Source organism: Pipra filicauda, unplaced genomic scaffold (assembly GCF_003945595.2).
Source record: "Pipra filicauda isolate LSUMZ 115617 unplaced genomic scaffold, ASM394559v2 scaffold95_size2449627_pilon, whole genome shotgun sequence".
NCBI classification, from domain to species: domain Eukaryota; kingdom Metazoa; phylum Chordata; class Aves; order Passeriformes; family Pipridae; genus Pipra; species Pipra filicauda.
In genome coordinates, this window is record NW_024105153.1 from 2,176,459 (window position 1) to 2,187,496 (window position 11,038).

An 11,038-nucleotide genomic window follows, 5' to 3' on the forward strand; every position below is an offset into this window, starting at 1 on the left:
CATGAATTCTTGCTGCTTTAGGTAAAATCATGATTGGGGAAGGTTGCCAGACACTGTCACTGAGCATTCAATGGACAACTAAGAAGCAACTGCAAAAGTCTGTTCCCAACTCAAGTTGCATAGCAACAGTAAATCGTCAGATTGCTGTTATGTCAGTCCCTTACATTATCCCCATTATTACAGCCATTTTTAGGAATCACGCAATATGATGTTACTAGCCCACTCCCAACCTGCATGTTTGACCTTTGTCTCTTGTTGAATTATGCCATGTAATTTGCTGCAACGGTGTCTTGAAGTAGCATACTGTAGAGAAAAATCCCTGAGGATCCATCAACAGAGACCTTAGGGAGCAAAGGATGTGCATGTGCAGGATGGGGCAGGAGAGACAGATTAGGGAACAGCAATATCCTCAGAGAAATCTAATGCCTGTCAAACTCGTCAGGATGTATGTTACCCCATCACTTCTCTGAACTGAGTCTTCATTGATCAAATTGAAAGGCTACTTTGAGGAGTGAGCCACAGTTGCTCCTAAGATATGTGTTTCAAATGCTTCCAGTGCACACTTGTGCTTGGTGTTTGGATCACTCCTGTGGACATAGATGCTGTGAAATCCTAAGTTCCAGCTAGCTGTTTCCTGCTTTTCAAGGTAAGCACCTTGTGAGCTGTTTCACGGTGGAGATGCTGAAGCACAAAAGTAGTCACAACATAATCATCCTGTGATGTTTCAGACACTGCCAGTGTCTGAAACAATATCTAGAAGTCTACTTGTCTTGCAGGATATTTCTAGTATCCTGCATAATTTCTTTCCTGGATGTCCCGTGTAGCACAGCATCCTCCTCCCTTTTTCACTCTTATTGCTGCTTCTTTTGCTAGCACAAGATCCTGAAATGCCCCTGCCATTTCTTTGCAGCCAAGGCAACCAGGGTCACTGGATACCAAGGTGTAGCTGGTGTTTGAATGATGCAAATAAACGGAATGAGTTCCTTTACTGCAAACGTCAGACTGACATGGACTTAGGACACCAGGTAGAGTGAAAAGTAACTTAGAGGCCTCTTACACTAGATGATAGGGGAACAGCCTGCTTAAGCAAGTAATTCTCAGTAAAGTATCTCCTTTCTGAAGAGTGCCTAGTTGTAAACTATACCAGCATTTACAAGATCAGCACTGCAAATTATGAACAAGCAAACAGACTTCAGAAGGACAAGATAGACTGCCTGTCCCCTCTGTATAGAGTAATGGAATTATTCTGCTTCATTAAAACAACTGATGAGAAAACAAGGAGCCTCAAGATTCAGTTCCTCTATGTTTCTGTGCCCAGAATGCAGAGCGCACTAATGGCAGAACACCTGGACTAGGAGCTGCAAGCTCGAGCCCCTTTAATATCAAGTCACTCTTGCTTGATATTAAGGGGATTGAGCTCGGACAAGGTCTAACACAGCAGATGATAAATGTCCATGCATGACATTGCTAAAAGAGATCTGATGGCCATGGAGTTACCTTTGACAAAGGAACATCTCTTGAATGCAAAATAGCTTAGCAATCCTTACAAAGAAGGAACAAAAGCTGTTTGTCTGATTTTCACCTTTCTTCCCTTTAGTACTCCCATGAACAAGAGCTGCTGGATGGGACACTCCAAAGAGCTTATTTCTCCAGGAGAAAGTCTCCTTCTCTTTTCCTGTATTTTAGATTTATCTTGCTTCCCCCTGAGGATGAAGGATTTGAATCATTAGTGAGACAGCAGGTGTAGGAGTGGTCACTGGTACCCACCAGCTTTGTAGCTCAGTCATCCTGAGGACCACCTTAAGGAAGGATTTACCCAAGGACCCTGAAGAACAAATAGACTTCAATGCCCTGTAGCTGCTCCACATGTGTTTGTTGACAGCCCTGGTAGTTCAGTGAAGGACTCAGTACTGAATGTTAGGCTGTGTCAGCCAGACTGAAGAGTTTTGTGTCTGTTTGTTCCTTGCTGGCATGGACTGTCTGGAAGTGCAGATACAAGACACTGTTCCATGGGGCTGATTGATGTTTGGTAATTGTTATGGCTTTCTCTTTTTAACTTGGTCATCTAGTTTATGGTGGAGATAGAGCTGAGGGTCCCCACTGATGAGTGAGGATTCTTTTGTCAGACCTTACGCTATAGTCAGACCTCTGGAAGATTTCTCTCCATGTATCTCTATTAGTTTCAGTCTGTATGTGTTACCAAGTACCATCTTTGCAGTGCCTAAGCTTTATTTGACAATCTGAGTTTCCCATGGCCTTTTGAGGCTAACATTTTGCAGGTTAAAATGTGCTGAATAAGGACAAATGAGAAATGCAAAAGAAGTGAAAACAGTCAGGTTTTAAAGAAAATCATCTTTTGTCAGCATTGTTTGCATGTGTGCTCATTTCTTATAAGCATTCAAAGGCTCAAGTTTCTTGTTTCTAGTATATATGGAAAACAAATGTCAAAACTGCATATGAGTACTTTCCATAAATTAATATTAAATGTGCCGACACATTTCATCTCAAAGTGCTTGTACACTCCTCTTGTCAGAAAGCAGAATAAATAATGATCAAAATCACCACCTAGAGCTGGTGATTTCTATCTGTAGATATGAAAATGCTCTACAAGGAAGGTCAGGATCATAGCCTGCAATTTTACAAATGGGACACACTTCCTCAGTAAAGCTACTTGTCTGGTAGTCACAGAGCTTCCACCTCTCTACTGAACCTGCAGAGGCAAGTGCAGATGCACATTTGGTTATTTTCTCTTCTGTCCTTGACTGCTCCATTTAAAAGAAGTCATTCACCCTTTCATTTATTGCTCAGGACGTGAGGCTGTCCATCACAGAATCACGGAATGAACTACATTAGAAAATTGAGATCATTGAGTCCAATCTATGACCAAACACCACCATGTCAACTAGACCATGGCACTAAGTGCTACATCCAGTCTTTCCTTAAACACCTCCAGGGACGGTGACTCCACCACCTCCCTGGGCAGCCCATTCCAATGTCCAATCACTTTTTTTGTGAAGAAATTCTCCCTAATGTCCAACCTAAACCTCCCCTAGCACAGCTAAAGACTGTGGCCTCTTGTCCTATTGCTCGTTGCCTGGGAGAAGAGAATGACCCCTACCTGGCTACAACTTCCTTTCAGGCAGTTGTAGAGAGTGATAAGGTCTCCCCTGAGCTCTCCAGGCTAAGCAACACCAGCTCCCCTACCCACTCCTCATAAGACTTGTACTCCAGACCCTTCACCAGCCTCGTTGCCTTTCTCTGGACATGCTCCAGCACCTCAATATCCTTCCTAAACTGAGGGGCTCTGAAATGGACACAATACTTGAGGTGTGGCCGAACCACTGCCACGTACAGGGGAAGAATCACTTCCTTAGTCCTGCTGGCCACACTGTTCCTGGTACAGGTCAGAATCACTACCCAGCACAGGCTGCCATCCATCCTGTCTGTGCGTGTGTACTTACTGGCATGTATTTTCTCTCTGTCTCTCTTCCAAGGAGGAACTGAAGGCCTTGCAAATGTGCCTTGCTGCTTTCCTTCAGGTCACCTCTGCTTCCGCCTTCAGTGCCCCTCACTGCAAAGGGTCTTTTCTCCCCTGCATCGTTTTTGAGCTGGTTAGAGGCCTCCTTCAGCAAATTTCCTAGCAGAAGAGTCCTGATTGTGTGCTTGTGTATTCTGTACCTTTCCTATTGTACTTGTCCTGTTCTCAGGGCTCTCTCATCTTCCAGGGCAGTCAGAGGAAAATTTGTAGTTCTGAGTCCTCTCTGCTTTCTTTTGTGGGTTTTCCTCCTGACAGTCCCCCAGACTGTGCAGAGATGCAGGAGGGTTATAAGGTGACTGTGTTGTTTGCTGCCAGGGCAGATTTTGATAATGGGTTTTACAAGGTTCCCTAGGAGGATGAGCTTGGTAGTGGCTTAAGAAATGAAATTTAATCAGAAGGGACTTGATCAAAACATCTAACGTGTATCAGGAGAGGTCTTGTTTGGAACACCTCTTCTTTGTGTCTTTCCAGAAACTAGCAAAGGGTAATTCAGAGAAAAATTGGCCAATACAGTACTCAGCTACTTCACACAGTGGTAATTAAACCATGAGGCACATTGCCACTGCATGTTCTGGAGACCACAAACTAAAGTAAAAAATCCCGGTAGCTCCTTGGAATAAGCCACGTTCCAGATTCCTAGGAATTGTTTATTGAGCTACCCTGTACAACTTCTTTTCAAGGGCTCTGAAGACACCACCAGCTCTGACTGTCCCTGCCCAGCATCTCCTGGGGCTCCTCCCACCGTGGCCAGGTCCCAGGATCCCAGCTGCCCAGAGCCTCTGCCCAGTGATTCTGTATCAGGGCTGCTCTCCAGCTCCCACAGCCCTGCCCTGCCTGGTCACAGTCCCGTTGCACCGGACAGGTACCTGATGCTGAGGGATGAGTTTGCTCTTGGTACCCCCCAGATGCCCTGCTCCTCAGGTGAGCTGTAGGGATATCCCTGGGGAGCCTCCAGTCTTCTTAGAGCCCTGGCACTTCTTACACAGTTTGGTGTGGACATTACTAGACTGTTGGCTGCATCCTACTCTATTTGTGTAGTTTCTCCTAAGCCCTCTAAAGTATATACCATCACATACCATAGCCAGTAACATTTTTAAAGTGGATGATTCTCTCCCAATATACTGCTTTTATCTATAGCAAGTGTTACTGCCTGCCAGGATATAGAACTTACTGTGGAGACCACAAATGCCATACTTGGACTAGTAAGTCATTTTACCAGTGCTCTTCCTCTTAAAAGCGATCATTATTAGAAATCATTGATCTTTTCCTTGTCCTCTTAGTCTGACAATATCACAGCTCCAAAATGGGAAGCCTTGCTGTGTGAGCAGAGATACACAGATCAATATTCCTTTTCATGGCAGCAAGTGAGAATGCGTGGTCTGAAGGTAGACTTCCTCAACCCTGTTAGTAAGAACAGCTTGGAGGAAAGCATCAAATGTCATGGCAGTTGAAATGAAGGAAGTGAATATAGATGTTTATGGCATCAATTTGCCTTGGAGTTACAGCATTATTATTTGTGGGATTACTGCATCATTTCATTATAAAACTTCTGGAATTTCTAGGGAGAAGGGGGGCAGAATGACCCTAAAAATACCCATCAAAATAGTTGTATCTCTCAGTGTTTGGGTACATCCATTTCAGAAAGGCAGGTAGTCAGTCAGAAGAGACTAAGGGATCCATGCTTTTGTAAATATACACTCCTATGCATACCGAAACTCCAGGCTACAATATCTTTGTTCTGGATTTACCAGCAGATATATTGCAGCTCAACAAACAAAATCTTCAATACCAAAATCCATGAACTAAAGTTTAGCCTTGGTATAGCCCAGGTAAATTTGGTTCTGGGTTTTCTCTTAATTAAAATCTTTGAGAAAAACATGTTGCATTCATTGTGAAGGATTTTCTTGCACCATGTAGGACAGAGAGATCATGGACATACTCTTTTTTTTTTTTAAAGGAAATAACTTTTCAGACTAAAGAGTTATACAGACACCAGTGTCCTGACTTCCATCACTTCATTGTGTTGGGTCGTGGGAGGGGAGAATTTTTTCCCAGGTAGTAGATCCTTCTTGCTCCTTTTGGTGTCAATGCCAGGTCAAATTCAGCAGCCTAGTTGCTTCTCCTGCTCAAGAGGGGATGGCTGGGCTGCCTTTCTCACATGCTGCTTCATGATCTTGGCAAATATGGGGTCTGATATGCATCAAGTCTGAGGAATCCTGCAGGAAACCTCCAGAGTGAGGATTTAACTTGTGATTAAAAGCAAGACAAGGCTGCATCCATATTAACATTCTCTCTGCAAAATCCAAGAAGGTCTCCCAACTCTCTCCTCCCCAAACCTCCACCACTTTTCCTTTTTCTTTGATTTCTCAGCTAAAAATAGGGTGACAGAGGGACTGTGGGGTAAGCAGCTGGAGTAGAACGGAGCCAGTTGCTATAGAAACCAATGAGCCACTTAGCAGCACTTGCCTTCCTCCTTTGCCTGTGGATTTATTTTTCCCTCTTGTTCATGAAAGGGTGGTGTGGGGTGGCAGGAGAAGCCCTATACCAGCCAGGACTCAGCTGCCTGCCCCCATGGCCACCCGGGATGCCAGCACACCCTCAAGATCTGCCTCCCAAGCGAGGAAGGGGAGAGGGAGGATGAACTTCAGATGGAGGAAAGGTTTGGGCATCAATGCTTGTACATATACTGAGATTTTCCCCTCACCCTGGCATCTTGTTTTCCTCTCATGCTGGATAGTACTTGGTATTTGGTGCCCCAAATATTCGGAGGACTCTCCAGACCACTGGTGCCCTGTCCTGTCTCTAAAGATGGCTAATAGCAACAAAAGTAGCATATAACCATGTGTGGTATTACACCCAGGCTTCAGTAGCCAAGACAGTAGTTTGGAGGTGAATACATGGGTTAGAAGAAGAGACTATTCCTCTCTTCTTAGGTCTTCCTTCCTTAAAGAAAAATTAACATATGGGTGATTATTTAAAATAGATGCCCAACCTACTTTTGGTTCACATGGGGCTAAAGTTGCTTTAATTTCACTGCATATACATTTCTCAGTGGGGAAAACCTATTTCCTTGAAAGATCTGAAGCTCTAAATGGAATACCTGAAACATATTAAGCTATAATTTGGTTATACCCGATTCTCGTTTGCAGCGCTTGATATTCAGTAGTTTTTTTTCTTTTTTTTTTCTTTTCCTTGAGACTGAAGAGACATACATTGTTAGGTAGCACATACTTCACTAAGTTTATTTTTAAACTTAGGAAATATTATCACTAGCAAAAAAGTACTAGATTGGCAGCTCTTGGAGAATGAAATCTTCTCTTCAGCCCTGACATGACAGAGCCAGTTTTGGCAAGACCTTCCCACACTCCTCCTAATCCATATGCTCCAAAGTGGCTTCCTTGTAACCCGAGTCATGTGAAAGAGCCCCAACTGCTCACACCTGGATGCAAACCCCAGGCATCTGCTTGCAGGTGCTATTTTCTTTCTCACTCTGGGCTATGTGGAAGTAGTAATGGAAAAGCCAGACATGCATTAATGGGTGCTGCAAGCACAGTAAAGCTGTAAGGAATTTGCCAGCAGAACTATGCTTGATGAAGCTTGCTGATGCAGTCCTTCTCCGTCAGGTTGCAGATTACTAGAATTTCTGAAACCTGGGAGAAAAAGTCTGTCAGCTAGAAACAGATAAAATTGAAAGCAGTTTCTAGACATTTGGGCTGAATAGTTTTCCTCTTGGTAGTCTGAAATTGAGTTGATTTCTCCTCTTAACATGAATGGAGGACTGAAACATAATAAATGGCATCACACCGCAGTACATGCAGGGAAGTGTAAATGTTAAATAATGAATCCTTATGACATACCTGCAAAGTCAAATGTATTGTTTAACTTCTGCTCATCAGAGAAGGTCAGGCAAGACGTGTGACAGAGTTAAAACTGGATGAAATGTATACTGGGGAAGACCTGGAAACCTCCTTCACTGAGAAGTGGCATGGCTATCCCAAGGAGGCCATTCTGAAGCTGCTTAGGAGAGGTCAAGAGAAAGTCCAGCTTTGACTCTTGATGCTGACTCTTAATATTACTTATCTGTACTACATTACTGATACCAGCAAGACCTACCTGTGTGAGCACTTGTGCAGCTGAGTGGGTCTGCTTCAGAATTGTATAGACCCATAATAGGGAGCATGGCAGAAATACAGAAAGGGTCATGTTGTGTTCTGGTGTTGTCCTGGTTGGCGCAGCTGTCTTTTTCCAGCCCTTGATGTCAAAATAATGCAAAACAACCTTGGGCTTTTGTTAATGTGTCACTTCGGGGCCATTCATTTAGTCGCCCATGCTTTCTTCTCTCTCCTTCGTTCTGCCCAGGGTCCTGTGCAGCAACTCACGTGCAATTAACTGCTTTCCAGCTGTTAACTGGGACTGCAGTGCAAAAATTGGATCTGAATTAGAATATATCCCCAGATTTAGGCAGCTTGATCCAGGTTTGGTGGTGGCCTATTTCTCAGTGAAATGTGTAACAGCAGCCAAGTGTCTACTCTTGTATATTATTATGTTTCTTAATTTCATGGTGTGTTTTCTTTGTTTATTGTAGTAGCCTGAAGTCATGCATCAAAACTCTTACTGTATTCATGAAAACATACCAAAGGCGAGCTTCACTGGCTAATTAAATCTCTGTTGCACACTGGCATGACAAATATAGATTTAAAACAAATGATATTTTTTATTATAGAGCTTCTCCTATTCTATTCACCTGATATTATCAAAAGAGTCTGGCCCAGGAGGTAGGATGTGCTGAATGCTACACAGGAAGTTGGAGAAGCAAGAGTCTGGGGCAGGTGGGTACAAAAATAAAGAGATCTTTGTACACGGAGGGATTCCTGTATGCTAGAAGAAAAAGATAAAGGTTACAAAGCAAATTCTTCCATTGGCAAGATCAGAAGCTATGTGTCTTCTGTTCCCTTTAGGAGTCATTCAGACTGCAGCTTGTTGGCTGCAGAAAGCAAATGAGATTTGGGATGAGAAGAACTGAACCCCACAGCAACAGCTTGTGGTGGAGAGGAATGGAGATCTGTCGAGCACACTGAACATCAACAACAGATGGGTTTTTGTGCAAAACATGGTGCCACAGTTAGACTGGGAAGGAAAAGTGATGGCTTTCCATCTGAGCCTTAGAGCATTCAGGAGGAATAGATGTGTTCTTGATGGTTTGAAGTGGTGCGTGGGGATTGGCTCATGTCTCCTTCCTCTTCTTCCTCCTTCCCAAAGAAATCCTTTCACTTTTATCTTTTGTCCATGCAGAAAATGCTATCTCCAGCCTCTGAGGGACTGATTTTGGCAACCTCTAGTCCCTAATGCTACTTACTACTGCCAGTTAGCTGAGCTGAGTTTGATGCCCTTTTATTCAAGTCCACAAGCTGATGTCCACAGACTAGTGTCTGGAAGCATTGCTTCTGGGAAACATATGGCAGTAGATGGAGTGTGCTGGGTAAGCAGAAGAGAATAGAAATGACTGGAGAAGAACTGGCCAGGCTGGATTCTTTGCAGGAACCAGGTCTGAGATGGCCTTGCCACCCAGCTGCTAGAAACCAAACACGTTTTTCCATTGACTGGGTCTTAATGCTACTGGAAAACTCCCTACTTTGCACAGCATGAACAATTTGTAGAGAAATTCTAAAAAAAAAAAAAAAAAAAAAAAAGGGAAAAGTATTTACATATAAAATTATAGTGATATGGTTAATATTGTTTTCTTTTCATTAATTATTTTGTGTAGCATCTCTGTTTTCAACTCTGGAATGAGTTTTTGCACTCTTTGCTGTTCACCTGCTGAACCAGCTGATGGGGAAAGCAATGAGAGAAGCAATGAGGTTTGGTAAATCAACCACTGTCTATATCGGGTCTAAGGAACCCCTGGTTTATTTAGCTGTTTTCTCCATTAAAGGGAACCTAATAGAGCTAATATTTTTGTTTTAATTACCATTAGATGCCAGGAAGGAAAAGAGTAGATTTTACGCCTTTCTCACATGTACTGAAGAGCCACAGAGCTGGATCAGGCATAAAATCTCCCTGGAGGAGAATGGAAAAGGATGCACCCATGCTGATCATGGATTCAGGAGGACAGCATGGCATCAGATTACATCTGTTTTGTATTTTAAGGTTTCTTTAGAACCTTGAAGTAGAATGTTGTTACCAGAAGAATACAGTCCTGCAGTTTAAGAGGAACTGTATTCCATAGAAAATTCTGCTGCTGAGGAAAATGTGGGCCTTGTCAGAAACCCTCCCTCCGGGGAGTGAAACTAAATTCCAGACTCCATGATATTAAACACTAGGGGAATGGGTTCAACTCTGTTGCCCTTTTCGGTGAGATTGCAGCTGACAGTTCAGGCAGGAGGATATGTGCAGTGAGTAACGTGATGTGGGATAATGCATGCTGAACACTCCGTGCTGGAAGACTTACATACGGCTCTCGCTCTAAACAGTGTCTTCAGACATAGACTGTGGCTGTTGGCTGAAATTTTTGTAATGTATAATCTTTGATGGGAAGTAGAGGCTTTGCTTCTGCATAAAACTGCATCTGCCATTGCAGACTGCTGGGCATGTTCTGTGCATAATGTTCTGGTGTTACTGCATGTGTACATTGCTAATGCCTAGACATACTTCTGAAGTTATAAGGATTTTTTTCTTCGTTATGATCTGGTCTAACCACAATTCCTCACCGAAGTGTAATCTCAACTAATTGCACTTCAGTGCAAAAAGATCTGATTAATTCTTGTTTAAAGGTTGTAAATATACTTTCTTCCATCTCTCTCCCCTTCATCCTCAGATAACTCTAGCATTACATCTTTGCAAATTTTTCCTGAGACTTGCTGAAATATTTCATCATTGTGATGAGGCGTGTATATGCAGTTGTGCTTCAGAGCCAAAGGAACTGTTTGAGACTTGTTCACTTTGCAAACAAAACAAGGCCTGGCTGCTTTGTGTTGTTCTCTTTTCTAGGCTGTTAACTCTGGGTATTGTTCATTATTCAGTGCTAGCAGAAAATTAATTAACTTAAAATATGGCTCCTTTGAGCAACTGAACAGAGAAGTTTAAAATGAGAGCCCCTTCTCAAAATAACTTACTACGAACCATTCAGACCACTGTATTTTCTTTGATGCTTTGGATTGTGACAGAAAGGAATGGTGTAAACGTAAGATATTAGCTCCATTCCATGTTCAGGCCAGCTGATAACAGCAACTGTCCTCTCCTTTCATTGATGTACTTGTGAGATCCGTCAATCAGGGCTGTGTCAGCAGCACAAGAGGGGGAGGGTGCAAGTGTGTTTATTTTTACTGTCAATTGTATTTGCTAATGAGACAGGAGTCCATTACTAGAGAGGGAGCCTGTGTGAGTTAGTGACTGAGTCAATTCGTTATCAAGTGCTGGCTCTCGTGCCAAGAATTGCTTGGGAGAACTGAAAATCATCATTCTTCCACCCACAGCTCCCCTCTGTCTAACCTTTCACATTCA